At 38.0% G+C, this 17,158-nt stretch overlaps 1 protein-coding gene across 1 annotated transcript in view; it reads right to left on the bottom strand.

The window, feature by feature from the left end:
* Positions 1-17,158, bottom strand: part of man1a1 (mannosidase, alpha, class 1A, member 1) — a 158,258-nt gene that overhangs the window by 118,629 nt on the left and 22,471 nt on the right. The window lies entirely within an intron of this gene.

The following is a 17,158-nucleotide window of genomic DNA, read 5'->3' as shown; positions in this document are numbered from 1 at the left end:
GAGGGAGGAGGAGAAGATGAGAAATGAAGAGAGTTAAACGGGACAATAAACTGTGAGCCGTAACAACAGAATCAAATCATTTTAACCGAGCGATGAGGCTCGTTTTTCACTCGGTGAATCAGCCTGTACGTTTAACTATGCGTTTCTAAACTACCCTAAAAAATATCCAGCACATGCATGAATAAATACAGAGCTGCAACTGACATCAACTACCCCAAATTCAATCAATGGTTGTCGGAAAGATATTCCCACTGCTCAAGCTGACATAGCACAATGTCTTGATTTAATCAGCCAACTTTCCAAGACCCAAAGTTCTTCAGATTAACGTCACTGAAGGTTGAGAAAAATAATGGATACTCGAAAAAAAAAAAAAATCATAGTCAGAGTTGTTTTGGGCAATGCTGTAATGTGGACTGCCTGCTAGTATTATTCATTGTGTATTTATTCAACTTAAAGCAAGGTGTCTTTTATTTATAGAGGATTTCCTTAAACTTTAAAAGTTAAGGGTTATGGTAGTGGGGACACGTGTAAGGATTTACTCCCTGATCAGGCGGTTTGGAGGTTTTTGGAGCCTCTGGTCAACTGTAGCTACACAGAGCTAAAGCCAGCAGTAAATTATTGCATAATGCAAACAGCACGAGGGGCCCTGAGCTATCTGGGGATAAAGGCAGCTGCAGGCAAACCTTAATGATCCTTCCACAGGTTCATCTAGGAAACCCTGAGAGGTTTACTTCCTCTCAGTCACATCTTGTTGACCAAAAGCTCTCTTGTAAAACGATTTTTATATTTAGGGCAAGTCCTTCTATTTGGTACGGTCTCAAAGGTCTAGAGCTTCATGAATGAATATAATGAATCACATTATCTGTTGTGGCGTTCCCTCAATCAAAATTTTAAAAGATATTCAGAGATTTGTTTTTGTCGGTCTTATCTGGACACATGACTGACAAATACATGACAAATACAGCAGGGAAAAAACTTCATAGGAGGGTGACAATGTGTCTCGTTAGCACATGTTGTCATTCTTGCCCTTCAAACATACAATAAAAGTTTCTGTTCAGGAAGTCTGAGACTGCAGCGCAAGATTTCAAGAAACACCATTATAATAAAAGAACAACTTTCCTTCTGGGAAAATAATCAGGACCAGTGAGTAACATAGCATAACCATCGTGCCTGTTTAATCTCCCCGTCACTGTTAAGGGAAATAAATTCTGCATCTGTGAGATTATCCACAGATGGAAAAGGTTTTGCTTCAGAAGTCTCTGGATATCTGAACCATGTATTGACTACAACCAGGGATATTTAAATCAGGGCTCTCGTCAGTGCTGTATCATCCACAGGTTTTATCATGCAGCTCCTTTCAGAAGTCTTTCCGAAACTGACTCATTACTTATTGCAGCAGGTTGGTACAGACTGCTTTAAAAAAAAAAGAAAACAGGGTGTACTGAATAGACCCCGGGCTTTTGACAACTTTGGCCATCGTACACCAAGACTGCTCCCTGTAGCTTTTTTTAATGCTTACTCAACATTTACTTGGGAGTTGACAAGGTATCCAACTTTCTAACAGATTTTTAGCATTTTCATCCCTTGTTCTCTGTCCAGCCTTTTGATATAATGTGTTTGGATTACAAAAGTCAACTCATGCAAGCTATCGATAAACACGTGAACACAAAAGAGATCAGACAGAGCAACAGCTGAAATAAGAAGAGAGAACAAAGACTGATAGGCAAGACTGTAAAACAAACTTGACTTCTATTTTTTTTTTTTTTTTCACTTCGTGTTATGTGTACTCAGTGAGGGAGGGAGGAACATTTCATTCAAATAAAATGAAGTAGAATTGTCTTTAACTTGATCTATGACAAACCTGTTTTTTTTTTATGTTAATATATTGAATTTTCAGCAGTGAGCAGCTATTTTCATATTGCAGGCAGAAAACATTAAGCTAACTTGTCAGTGTTTGGGTATTCTGTCAAAGCTTGTGTTGAACACTTGAGGCTTTAACTTTGAGCACACGAACATCCAAACATCTCTAAGTATGTTTGGTCAAGTTCTTTTACAAAACCTCGAGCCAAAGCTTCACGGGCTCCAGCTGTCAAGCTGTGTCTCTCATCAAAATGGGCTAATGATTTAATGATTTTCTCTGCAACCAACAGACTGAAATTATTCCCACTCTCCAACCAGTCAATGAAGATTTTCTTTGGTTAATTACAAGTAGGGCTGCCACAAACAATTATTTTGATAGTCGACTGGTCACCGATTATTTTTGCAATTAGTCGACTAATCAGATCATGCATCCATTGGACGCACAGCGTACAGCTTATTGCACCAGCATGCATCTGCTCTTATGTAACTATCATTAGCTTACAGCTTTAAGTGTTTAAGGTATGTGCTAACTAAAAATAAAGACAAGATGATAGTTCATTAAATTTTAATGAAATTTGCAGATTGTTTCGGTGAAGTTTAACAAACTCCTTGCTATCTAAAATATAACAGGACACCGGAGTAAATTCTCGAGCATCTCACACTTCTGATAATCAGCTGTCTGCTTGACATTTGTTCAGCTGTGTAAAAACTATAACTTTAATCTCAGCCAAACAGATTTACTCAGGAACAAATAAAATACAAACAAAAAGCCAAACAATAACATTTTTAAGTTATCTAAGTGACTTGTATATGTTTAACCTGAGTAGCGAAAGACCACGGTGGGTTTGAAAACGATTTGCCGGGAGTCCGGTGTTCTCTCGGGCTCTAGTAAGCCTTGCCCCCGGCTAGCTATCGAACTAGTGGGTAACAAACGTCGGAGCGATTTTGAAAATATGTGGTGTTTTGATAAACTGAGCTGATATTTGAGGTTTACACCTAAAAATATGTTAAAACTTTATTTTGTGACCCAGAAAGAATAATAAGAGTAATATTAAAACTAACTAGATGCCGCCATTGTTGGAAACTGAGCTGGGCTGCGCTATGAATTCTGGGACAGAGCTACTTCTTTGTGGTTTAATGGCAGCTGGCATCCTTGTACATGCAGTGCTGCCATCTTCTGTTTCAGTCCGTTATTACACTCTTAAATTCTACTACTTATTCCTGCGTCTTTTGTGATCTTACAAAGCTTCAAACGACGCGTCGACTATTAAATCAGTCGATTTTGATAGTCGACGTAATCGTGACTACTCGACTAATTGTGGCAGCCCTAATTACAAGTGTAATGGACTGAGTTGATATCAGATTTAATTATCTCTTATTGAAGATGCTCACTGATCATGTTTCCCAAAAATAAAAAGGAGCACTGTGAAATTTTAAGCTCTAAGCTTAAAAGTCTGTTTAGACAGACCTGAATTTAAAGTCGAAATTTATTCAGAAAAACAAGAAAAGGTCCTAAAAAAGTCATGAAAAAAGCAGGGTATCTGGGGTACAGAGTATAAACAAACAAAAGATTTTTTCAGTACCTTTTTAAGACCAAAATACAGAAAAACAGAAAACTCCATGGTAGAACAATCCTAATTCTAGCCATGCTAAGTGTTTTAATCCCAGTGTCTTCCCTGTCTGCTTTAGTCCAGAAACAACATCATAAAACTGTCTAAATGCTGTTGTTTGGTTTATAGGAATGGCATCTGTTTATCATGAGCACAAAGAATTTACACCTGACCTGATCTGAGAAATGGAGCCGACCGCTTTGAGTGACAATTTCTTTATTTTCTTTTAAAACGTGTTAAACAAGAAGTGATTTCTCAGTATGTGAATTGACTTTTTTGTTCTTTTCTGCTTTTAATTATTTCTGGTATGTCTTACTATTTGAATTTTCTGTCTGTGAAGCTCTCTGTATCTTTGTTAAGAAAAGTAATCTATAAATAATGTTTCTAGGTAATACTGTACGTGTTCAAGTTATTTTTAGTCTTTGTAGTGTTGTTGTTATAGTTATTGGTTGCAGTTGTTCTAGAAATAGAATATTCCTGTTGATTTTCCAGATATTGCTGTACTTGTTCTAGGTATTGTTGTAGCTACTTTATTTATTTCATTTTTTAAATAAAAAAGAGGGACAATAACTATTAATGAACATTTTAAGAAATGTAAATATGCCAGATTATAGCCTTAGGCAACTTTAGTTGTTGTAGTTGTTATTGATGTAGTTGTGTCATTTAAAATTCTAATTGCTGTAGTTCTAGTTGCAATTATAACAGTAACAAACAAAATGTAACCTTAACTAAAAGCATCTATTTGTTTCCTCCCAAGTTAAGGAAAAAAGTGCAGTTACTTCAGACTTTGCTCGAGTATGGGAAGAGTTGTATCATATGTAAAACTTTACATTTAGCTTCATACTCTTTCATGTATTTTAAAACTTGTCCATTACTTTACTTAAATTGTATTATTCTTTTTGATGCACCTTGAATTTCAAGAGCTTTTGAAGATCTGCAGGAATGCTGTCGACATTCAGGGTGATTATATTTTTTTCTTTCCATTTGTAAATTTTTAATAATATTTTGTTTATTTGAACACATCAAGACAAACATATCAATCATGTGGAAAAGCAGCTTTTTACTTAATGTTATTCTCTCTTCCAGTTATGACTGTGGCTGATTGATTGCCTCATCTGTGCTAAATCCACACATCGCTCAATTCCCTGTGTGAAGGGACATCTTCCTCCGCTCAGTCCCATTATCTGCTGCTGAAACCACCTGATTCCCCAGTGGGAGTCATTGAGGTTCCATCTCATTTTAATCTGGCGCTGGCCGGGGCTTGATTGCAATGTGAACGCTGCTTTCCAATTTAACACCCTAACACTTATTTCAGTCTCGGATGTGGCTCCTCCTCCAGCTCTGCCTGCGTCCGTTCAACTAATCCAGGTTATGTAGCGCTGTCCCGGATCTTTTTAGAACCTAGCTGCAGATTAGACACACTAAAGCCCCGTTATCCTCCACCTTGAAACAGTAAGTCTGCCCACACACAAACACACACTCTAAATGACTGTTTTCTCATCACAGAGAGGTTGCTATTGCATCGTAACCAACAGCAAACATCATGCCCCCCTTCCACATGCACCACACTGCCATCTTTATACACCTAAATATAAGTGCAGTACAAACTTTGCATTCAGTCAAGCTGAAGTGAATTTCTGTACAACACACCCTTCTTTCACTGCTCACATTCAAGCGTACATGCATGTATGAGTGCACTCATTTGCATGCATGCTTGTGGTGAACAGATCTGAGTGAGAAAGCTACTTCTGTAGCTGCTGCTGACTCACTGACAGCTAGCTCACTCAAGGACACACACTCACTCAGAGTATCAACAATTAACTGTGATCACTTTTAACGGCGGACACAAATGACCGCAGCAGGCAGCAAACCAACAGGTCAACGAGGCACTCGGTCAGTGTGACTGGCTGCCAGGGAAAGTTAGCAAAGTCAGCTGGTAAAGCAGTCAAACAACGAGACAGCCAATTAGGAAGTCGGTCAGGCAGGACTTTAAGCAAGAATCCAGGAAAAGCGGTTTCCCCACTGCTACAACACAACCACGCACATGAAAGAAGCCTAATATATATGTGAGATTATCCACAGATGGAAATATATATATATATATATATATATATATATATATATATATATATATATATATATATATATATATATATATATATATATAGTGAAACAAGAAGTTTCACTATATTACATCTTATATTTAAAAAACAAACAAACAATTAAAACAAGATCTGGTAACATTTCGGAAAAAACCTGCCTTCAGTTTGCTGGTTTCAGGCCAACAGGTTTCAGAATGAAACGGGCTGGCAACAAGGCTCCAAGAGATTTATGTTAAGAACCGATCAGCTTTCTCAGTTATTAATCAATGTTTTGCTCCAAGGTGACACACTTTTTGACTAAAATATATTTTGTTCAGTAAAAAACTAAAACAACTAGCAGCAATTCAAATTCAAACAACTCCTAGCTATCTTATATATATATATATATATATATATATATATATATATATATATATATATATATATATATATATATATATATATATATATATATATATATTTTTTTTTTTTTTTTTTTAAATATCTCTTAACAGTGGAATTTCCTAAAGTTATTTATTCCTCCTTTTTAAAAAAAAAAAAAAAACAAAAGCTAAGAAATATATATATTTTTTAATAAAAATAAAAGACAGAGTTTATTACAAGGTTAGAGACCCTTACTGTTACTGTTTGTCAGGCAAAAGCCTGGAAATATAGGAAGTAACATGCTAGGACTACAACTGTAGGAGAAAGGTATGAATGTTTCTGCTGAAGGAAGCGGTGTATCTGTGGTGATTTAAAAGCATGATGATACCGACGGCAACAAGAGCTGTGCACGGCAGAAGAGGAATAAAACTCTGCTTTCATTCTTTTATTCGCATTGTTCAGATGACTGACAACGTTTCAGTTTGGGTCTTAGGCAGGTTACATCATGCAGGCAGAAGAGGCTTGTGCATGAATAGCCTCTGATTTAAAGCTTTTTCCACAGAACAACTGGTTATTAGAGAGCCCTGCATGGGAAAATATGCCATAGCATTGCTGGAATAGAGGTGGCCTAATTAGTGTTACACTCATCTCCTGTCTCATGTGCTCCATGTGCATCTCTCACTCAAGTATGCCACATTCACATAGTCTCTTATTCATCCATGGACTTTCAGCTGGTTCAAGAATAGTCAAATGTGTTGTTTTTTTAAGTAGACACACAAACACATGACAAATGGCACTTCATTCTGATATCCTCCCCCACGCACATCTAAAGGACGTGAGGTGATAGCCGTGCTCCATTTAACCCCCCTAAATTAAAGCTACTGAAGCTGCTAATTACTGCCCCTATATGCATGTCACATTAAAAGATCCACTCAAACACACGTTTTACTCCACATGATCAGTATTGGCTCACTTAAAACCCTGGGATCAGTTCTAACTAACATTATTACCAAAGGCTCCTTTTGCTATTGTTTCAGTTTTAGTCACTAGATAGCATGTACATAGCATAGCCCTGAAATTCTAATGGATTCATTGTGTAAAAGTAAAAGCAGTGTTTGAATGAAATTACCTAACAAATACCTTGGCTGTTTGTTTAGTAGAGACAGACCAGTTTATTACTTTGCATGTCTATTTGAAGCACCCGTGCAGCGAGAAAACCAAGCATGCTAATGTTAGCTGCTAACTTGGCACCTAATTCTCTAATCCAAATACTGTAACTTTTAGCTTCATAAAACTAGGATGGCAGTAGACAAAATGCTAACTTTGATACTTCAAAATGCAAAAATCTTCATGGTGACTACAGCCATCTTATATATGCACTTTCCAGTCACTCGGATACTGCCAACTCGTAACAGAAACCTTCCTTGATCTTGTTATTGAGATCAAAGTATGTTAATTGATAGAGCCATCTTGGTCCTCTGCATGTCCAGGAAATCTACGCAAAGCGTTTGGTCTCAGGTAGGGCACTCTTTATGAAGTAAATGCTTGTCTACTTTGCATATAGCTTGAGTCCAATGCTGCTTCTGTTGAAGCAGCTGAGATCAGAATCAGAATCAGAATCAGAATACTTTATTGATCCCTGGGGGAAATTATTTTTTGTTACAGTGCTCCATTTTAAACCAAATCAGCACTGGTTCTGCCTAATTTCCTATAAATAACTATCAAAACTACATTAAAAGTCAAATTAGGATTATTGTCTGCTTGCATGCAAAAGTGTATGGAGTATGGAGCCCTCACCACAATAATGGAAACTTGTTGACTTCTGGTACTTGACCAGTTTTGTCTGTACTGTAAACATGTTATTACAGAAAATACGTGCTATTTGTGTTTACAATGTGCTTTAAGCTAAGATGTGTGTAAAAGTTTTATTAAGACTGTGTGCTCTCACCAGTTTTGTTTTGTTAACAGTGTTGACAAAAGGAAGAGCCCTTTAACCAAAGATTTGCTGTAATAACATAAGGGGTGAATTGAAGTGGGACTGTTACTCAACCCTTGAAAACATAAGAATCTGCCAGTAAGTGAGAGATTTGGAACCATGATATCACCACAGTAAACGGTCACAATTATAAATTTGAGCCAATAACATGCAACCAGTGTTCTAAATCACCGGTTGGCTCATATCGTAGCTCTCACTACTAAAACATTCCTGTGTGTTGACTCTTATTGGATTAAATGTCCAGGATCCCTATGTGTTGACTTTAATTGGATTAACTGCCTGGGATTTTCGAGGTTGACCGGTGGATATGGTGGCTGAAGCTATTTCAGACACACAACAGCTCCATGCTAATTGGCTCTGTGTTTAAGGTGCAATGGTTTTCTAGGGCACTATCATCAAGTGCAGTCTAGCTGGAAGATCTGAAGTATACACACACCTGTTCTTGTTGAGAGCATGCAGATACACAAACACAAAACATCAGACACATGCACACGCGGACACACAGAGACCAAAAATTAGCTTATTTTCTACAAAAAGAAAAAAAGGTTGTGTGAAAAATGTTGACAATCACCACTGTCCCCCCTGCTCCACCTCCCCTCTCCGTTTATTGATTTGCTTCAATATCCGAGCTGTGTTCACTGATATAATACAAGCACAAACCCGCAGATCCGCACACAGAGCCAGAACCTTGCCTGCGTAAAACAGTTTCCTGTCAGCAGGACAACTAATGGAGGAAAATTAGTGTTACAGCATGCCAACACGCATCAGAATGTAGTACAAACACAAAACACTCACAGCAACCATTCACCGAGTGACAAAAACGGAGCGCAATTCGGTCACGGTATGTTCTTCTCGAAGCTCAATTCAAACTTCGAACTTAATTTTAATGACCGACTCTGAAATTCTGATGAAATTTCAGAAGATTTTATTTCTAAAAACTAACTCGTGAGTATTTAAGTTCGCAGGGGATTAACAGGTTGAGTGTCCATTTTCCTTTCCGATAAATTCTGTCTTTGGTCATTTGGCTTTAAAAGAGGTGGGGATCTGATTTGTACACTCTGACGTCACTTCTCTCCTTCAGACAAGGAGAGAAATATAACTGGGATAAATGACAGAGAGTGCAATGCAAACAAACAGAGATGCGTAAGCATAAGTAACAAGAGGTGACCTCTGGGTTTTAAGGAGTATGAATACAAAATAACTCCAGAGCGTTTAGCCTTCTAAGTCATAAAGGCCTATTCATCAACTTCTAAGGATTACACACAAAAACACTCTGAAAGTTTTCTACTACCTAGAAAAAGAGAAAAGGCAACTATCAAGCATCTTACATTCATTAATATGTTTGATTTGATAACCCCAAATCCAAATCTAAGGTTCACAAAGTAAATTGAAACACAAACAGAGAGTCACAAACTCTTGGTAATAATAACAAAGGAGCGCAGCGTGTTGGCAGGAAAACACTAAATAACATAATCAAAGAATAAGACACAGAAGTGCACAAAAAAACAGAGACACGAGAACCAGAGGAAGATGTGACAAAGGTGCGTCAATAATTAGGGAAAGAGATAATATAACATAATAATGGCTGGAAAGGGAACAAAGGTGGAAAGCGAAAGCACAAAGCCACACGAGCACGTAACCTTCAAAATAAAGAAAAGAGCAAACCACGAAGGTAAACGGGACAGGAAGAACCAAGAAAAGGAAAATACTGAGGAACATGAAGGCAAAACCAGAAAGTAAGGTTACACCATAATGCAAAAGGTCATAAGAAAGACTGTGACAATGAGAGAAAACTAAAAAAAATTTAAGAAGTGGGGATACTGTTTGGGTAAACGGACAAGAACAAACTCATCAGCCTTGCAAGGAAGGAGGTGCCAGGTGTCCAGATCTGGCTGCATACGTAGATTTCTGGAGATTTTTTTTTCTGTTTATTTGTTTTAAACATTTGACAAAAGACTAAAAGTTGCATTAATATTGATCTATACCCATGCTCCTAAATATTACAGTTCACAATGATAATTTAAAAAATCCTCTAAGCACTCCAAAGCCTCCACCTTTGGAAAGTCTGAAGAAGTGCACAAATTTTGGACTTTTAACTCTGTTTTCATTAGTTTTACAGCTTGTTTCTAATATACATCTTTCCCGTGCCCATAGTTTTTTGTTACAGTGGTTCCACAGTTTTAAAAACAAAAAAAGCAAAAATGTTGTTTTATAATTACAGGATAGTGTGCGCACCAGAACTTCCTGTTATTTTACACTTTTTTTCCTCACAATTGAAGCCCATAGAGTCAATGCTGACAGACGTCTTTCATTCACTAGCAGCAGCATTTCTTTAACTCAACTTCCTTTTCTTATACCTCGGGATTAAATGTGTAACTTTTGTACAACGCCAGAAAGTGGAGTTTCACTGGCCCGGCTCACTCAACATCAAACTAAGATGTCTGTGGCCCACATGTTAACGAGTTTAACCCACCTGATACAAAATCAGTGTCCACACAGGAAGCAATGTGGCAACCAGAGCAGTGTTTAGCAGTGTCAGGTAAAGTAACCTTCGGGTGGGTTAAACAAATCTCAACCTTGAGGAAAGCAAATGAAGTGACTACCAATGGGACCTAGCTTCAACTACAGCTCGCTACGCATGGTAAGCAAATCACTTTAAATATGGTCAGACTTCCAACTCTGGAGAATTCAACATATTTCTTCACACTAACACTGTGAGATTTTATGCTTTACTTCACTGACTCCAGAAGATTTGAATTATTTCTTTTTAAAATCAGTATGTTTAGAAATTGTGCTTAAAAAGATAACATTTTTCCAAATTTCTTCCACTAAGAAGAATTTCACCTTCAGAACAATAAGGACAGCACATCAAAGTGGGCATGAAGTTCTCAAAAATACATCTATAATGGAAAAATTGGATTTCCCACAGCAACTCAAAAGAGAAGCTTTTTCCAAGTCTGACAGCTGCTTACTGAGCAGCATGCCAAAGAGCATTTCAATGACATAAAGCACAAGCAAGTGTTGCTACAGGTGAGCGATGGGGTGCAGAAGTCCACGGAGGCCTTATTTAAAAGTCCCCGGTGTGTGTATTTTACTCCTATTTGTACACACACTTTGTGGGAAATCATTAACTGCTGTGCAAAGATATGGGGTTAATGACCCTCTTTGCTCTAGGGTCTCTTTAGTATTCTGTAACTGAGGGAATGTGTGTAAAACAGGTTTTGTGAAAGAGATGGGGGTGTGGGTGTGCGTCTGTGTGTGCGCGCTCCCACCGGGGCTGCTGTGGTGAAAGCGAAGCTGAAACCGAATCCTCCGACGGCATCTCTCTGCGGAGATGCTTGTGCCAACGCCCTGTAACAGGTGGCTTGTGCAAATGAGAGCGACTGTGAATGTGAGATCAGAGAAAGCTAGGTGACCTGATGGTTGTCGGGTAGATAAGGACATGAGAAAACCCAACCGTATGTGGACACCACAAACATGAACACAAACAAATTCTCCCCTCGAATATATCCAGCACTGTGAGATAGAGGTAAGCCTTTCTTTACACAGAAATTATTAAAGACCGTAACTGATATAACTGGCATAGATTCAGTCCAGTTTTATTTATATGGCCAAATTACACCCAGGGTGCTTTATATTGTAAGCTGAAGACCCTCAAATACGACAGCATGAGAAATACACAGAGAAAACATAATAACTGCCTTCAGTGCATAGTGCATGCAGCAGGGTAGCACCACAGCTGACAAAATTGGTATTCCTGAACTCTATTGGTACCTGCTCCAAATATCTGAAGTTGTTGGGCTCTCACAAAAAGTCATTTATGCTTCAAGAATTAAGTTTGGTGTGACTTTAGCTTCAGGTAATGTTAAACTATAAGATATTTGTGAGTCAAATCATTTTCAAATCACACGAATTCACTAGAATAAATCCTCTATACTTTGGGTGTGTGTGTGAAACTGCTACTATAAGCATTTTCAGATCAACATTTCCTGCCCAATTATGTTATTTACAAGCCAACAAATTGCAGGAAACATGAACAGGAGCCAGACACTGGTAGCAGTCGATCATAGCTGCAGAATACACAAACAGCCGGGGACGTGAGCTTACCCAGAAATCAGATACAATTTGCTTTTCTTTTTATTTCTGTGACAGCGGTTATGTTAAATATGTAACTTCCTGTTTACCTCTGGTAAAAACAGATAAGCAAGGCTTTTTCTGCTTGGTCCTCCTCGGTGTGCAGGGTGGTGCTTATAAGAACAAACCTTAGGCTTTCATTAAATGTCTTAAAATAAAAAAAATATCTTCGCAGGTGAAGCCTTTGTGGAACATTTCTGACTGAAAAAGGCATGTAGAGTTGTAAGAGATGAGAAAGCAAAAGAAAAAAACGGCAGTAATTCATCATAAATTTTAAACAGTATATTAAACAATAAGGCAAAAGCAGAGAAGCACGTCAACGTTTGGTTAAATACTAGCATTTGCTTTTTCGCTTTTTTCACATCGGGCTGTGAGTGTTTACTGGGAATCTGTCTGTTATCCATCCCCTGATTTATTTTGGGGATATAGAAAATTGCTTCTCATTTCCATCTCTGAGCCCAGACAGCCACTGCAGCTACTTGGCATTAAGCAGATGCATACTATGTCACAAATCAGAGTGGACCTTTAGAAATTACATTTTAAAAGTCTTTAACATTTTATAGATTCAGCTGATCTCATGTTCTGGATCATCTGCTATCTAGCCATCATCTGCTAGTAGTGCCTTCAACTTGAACCCCCACAATGGGCACTGCATCTCCAACACTGAGTCGGGACAACCTCAACCAACCCCATTTACCATTGTGTTTGCACCAATTTGAAATAAAGTTGATGGAAGTAAGAAAAAGACTTCCAGGGAGCAATCTCACAACTCTGCTCTGCTTGAAGCTGACTGGACATGCACAAGGAGATGACCTTATCTTACATGGGAGATCCGACAAAAAGCTTTCAAGTTTTATGAAACATTTTTGTGTTTTAAAATCAGATGTTGTATATTAGAGAGGATGTCGGAAGACTGTATGAACTATTGTGCCGTTACACAGAAAGCCTGGTGAAGGAAATCATTATGTTCAAAACATGAAAAATGAGATACAAAAGTTTCAAGAGGCAAATAAAATGGGTCCACTGGGTGAAGACAAAAGATGGAGCTGTTAAAGCTCTGATCACAACACTAAGACCATGCAAGCAGCACACCTAAATACAATACAATGCAGCCATTATCTGAGCTAATAGCAACACCCGTGTTAGGTGGTTCACACTGACTACCATTCAAAGGACGCCATCCAGGCACAGCATAAAAGCAGTTGCGGGTGCCTTTTGTGCAGCCAGTGTACTTTCAGTATTTCTTAATGCATGTATGACATGGAAATGAATGCAGGAACAAATAATTAGCATCGCAAATATAATGGCCAGTAACCCAGGTGCAGCAATTTCCTCACAGAGCTGCAGTTTAATGGGTGAAATAAAGGGGCAGATTTTTCGTGATAAAGCAACTAAAAAACAATCAAACCAAAGTAAAAGCCTGTGACACAAAATGCTTATCCAGACCCGAGCATGAAAGAAACAAAGGCTCCACGAAAGCAACAAGATTTGGATTTATGTGTGAAGGCGTAAAAGCTGTGGACGAGTAGCAGTTAGACATTTGTTCCTCAAGGCCTGACGGATCATTCAAATGTTTTTGTATCGTTTTACTCTTTTACTATAAATCACATTTTCATTTAACTGATGACTATTTTCCAACATGATGCAGTGTTTTTGAGTTTGTTTCAGCATGGATTCGTGCCTCCCAGGCAGTCAGTTGCTCCCTCTATGGCATGGAAATCAATTTGTAAAACATCATTTCAGTCACGTAGTTTGTCTAAAGTAAGCATAATGTGTTCCGTTTTTTATTGTCATAAAAGTTATCCATCAACTCACAGAAACGCATTTACAAGGAAAACTATCTGGAACAGTAACACGTGTTAATTTATGTAAGCTGATGAGAAATGAAGAGAAATCATTGTATATAAAGCAGAGGAACTCTTCCAAAAGGTCATACAGTATGCACATTTGACATCACTGGTGACCTTCAGTAAGATACACAACACGGATAACTAATGACACTGCCACTGTCTCTCCTAAGCTCCAGTTTCACAAGCAGACATGGGGAAACAGAGATCAGAGGAGAGAACAGTCGTAATGTAATGAACTAATCATTTGATTCAGGAGTGTTGACCCAGGGTGATATCAAAAACCTGCAGGACACTGGCCCTAAAGGTCTGGAGTTCCCCACCCCTGCTTTATATGGTTATTTCAAAACCATAGTATAAGCCACACCCACCCAGGTTTCAACCTGTTATGAGGGGCAACCAATCAAAAGAAGACTAGCTTAAAGGCAGGGGAAAGGAAGGTACAGTGGCCCTTTTTCCCACATAGGATAGATGAGTGAAGATGAATGGGAGAATTGACCAGATCCTAGTAAAAAACAAAATAAAACAAAGAGCTCAAGCTCTTCTTTAGAGGTATAATAGTGGTAGTCTATTAGTATCTCCATCAGCATGATTAGTCCCTGAGATTTTTGCCTTAACCCTCAAAATGATAAGCACAACTTTGACACAAAGATGATTTTTCATCAAGTTCAAAGTTTGAACTTGATGTTCCAAACTTTGAGAACTTGGACGCTTGATCAAAACAATTTAATTTTCACCACCGCCGCAGGGCAAAGATGTCAGTTAGAAAATTGAGTTCTTGCAGTCAAAATCCAGAGCTGCCATAGAAAACTCCAACAGTCTGAACTATGATGACTTCAGCTCATATCACGTCGTGCACATCTCAGACTTGAGAATAAGCGTGAATTGGCATTTTCAAAGAAGAAGCTGGCAGCTAAAAAACATAAATGTAACCATAAGTATGGCACGAGAGGCGCTTCCCTCTTGTATTTGCTGTATCATAACTGAGCTTGAGATATAGGACGGTAGCTGTAATTCTGACAGGTTTTTGTTGTCAGAGTTCTGGTTTGATAGCACTAACTCAGCATGAATGCATATGCAATTAGCCCCAAGGACAAGAGAGCTGTGTCACTCAGATCAGTGCACTATTCCCAGGACAATTCCCCTGTGTGCTGACTTAGTTAAGCAGAAAACAATGCCTTGGAAGCCACAATTGCTTTTGTGCCAGTGGAAGTTATCAGAAAATACAGCCCACAAATCCCTGACATTGCTGCCGCTTTGAGACACAACTTCCCCACCTCACCATTTTTCCACCCCATTTCCTCACATGTCCTCATCGCTCAGAAACCCAGGAAGAAATCCCTCTCTTGGGCCCAGGGTCTTAAGGGATCATGGGGGGATTTCCTAAGCAGTTAAGTGTTTCGAACAATTATATACTGTATGGGTCAGTTTTGTTCTACTTTCTCACAGTCTGCTGGCAAATCCTGAGTTTAATACTTTATTCCCAACACAATCAGCAGCACCAGTTGAGGTTAAATGAAAGAGAAGCAGCCACAACATCGCTGAGTTTCATGTCAAACTCATGTTTTTGCAAGACATCTTTGTGATATTATTATATCAAAACAAAGTAAAACTAATGAATAACACAGTCTGCTTTATCACACACACAATCTGACACAGTATCTAGTAATCTCTGTTGAATGGATAGGGTTCAGAGGTTTTTCTCTGCATTTTAAAAAAAGAACTTCTGAGCTACAGACGAACAAATTATCCTGTCAAACCTTCCCTGGCTAAATAAAGCTGGACTTCTTTCAAGGAGTACTTCAGTTGCAATCCAGTAAAGTCATTTGCAGACAGCACATCTAATATTTGCTGTTTCCTGTGTTTTCTTCTTGGTTCAGAATGAGCCCTTGGAGGGTGACCATGGATGTTGTTATTTCTGGCCATTATATACTGAAATCTTGTATTTCAGCCAATCCAGTTGAAAATGTATTTAAATACTAATAAATCATTTAGATTTTCACAAAAAAAAGTTTTTATTATATTGTGGGTGGATTTTTCTTTGGGGTATCCCAGGAATTCTTCTGTACAGGAAAAATCTCCAAGCTTGTACCACAACTCGTTGGCCTTATCGGGGTCATAAATGTGTTGCTTCCAAGAGCCTGATTGGTGCCTAACAGTGTTGATAATATGGTCAGCAGACTGAGCCTACCTACAAAGCAACAATACACACTAATCAATACTAGCCGACGGCAGTCCGCAGAGGAAGGGAGAGGATGAAATTGAAGAGAGGGAGGAAATCTATATCTGTGACTGACTGGTTAAAGACCTGACATTAAATAACTGTGGAAGTGGAAGCTCAATTATCACCAACAAAGATGTTACAATAAAAGATGAACATTAAAATAGTGGTGATGTGATTGTTTCCATTTTATCTGCAGAAAAACATGACAAACTGAGTATATGTATGTATACATAAGGGCCTTTATCTTTACTTAAAATAAGTTCAAGCATGTTCCTGCTGTTTCTGGTAATGTGATTAATAAAAAAAAATATTTTATGATCAAGTAAATCATGCCCAATTTGTGCACTGGATGATTTATTTGGATAAATGGATACATATCAAGTATCAAAATTGGCACATAAACTATGTCATGACTATATTTTGATTGAGCTCAACATCTGTTTGAAAATTGAGATTGAAAAATAGCCACGAGCAAAAAATGTTTTTGTTTAGATGCATGGATTTGTCTTTTTGAGTGAATTTAGTGTCAAATTTTCTGTCAAAGCTTTGCAATGTAACAACCATCTTCAAAAGTGTGAAATCATTCAGAACCTTCTTTAAACAATGCATAAACTTTTTTATTTTGAAACTGCTCTGCCAGATCTGTGGAGGTGAAGTAGAGGTAATACTTTTGATTAAGCCTAATCGCAATGGTGGACTCATTGCTCTTCTTACAGCTTTTCCAAATCACATCTACAGCTCCAAGAAAGTACTTCCTTCTATACACTGTCAAAACACAATGATTTGTATTGTTTGATTACCGGTATTTCAAATTCAACATTTGCCTTTCTTTGTTGCACATAGACCAAAGAATGGCTGAAGTTTTTTTATTTTATTTTGTGCATTTGGCTACTTTATAGTCAAGAACACTAAAATTAAATTAATCGCTGATTGAAACTGTTGTAAAATAACTTGGATATCTTGTAAAAATAAAGTGGCTAGTTGGATTTTGCGGGGGACAAACAAACAAATCTAGTGATGGC

Source organism: Astatotilapia calliptera, chromosome 15, assembly GCF_900246225.1.
Source record: "Astatotilapia calliptera chromosome 15, fAstCal1.2, whole genome shotgun sequence".
Taxonomy (NCBI): domain Eukaryota; kingdom Metazoa; phylum Chordata; class Actinopteri; order Cichliformes; family Cichlidae; genus Astatotilapia; species Astatotilapia calliptera.
The sequence above is the reverse complement of the archived record's forward strand: the minus strand, read 5'-3'. Positions and strand labels throughout refer to the sequence as shown.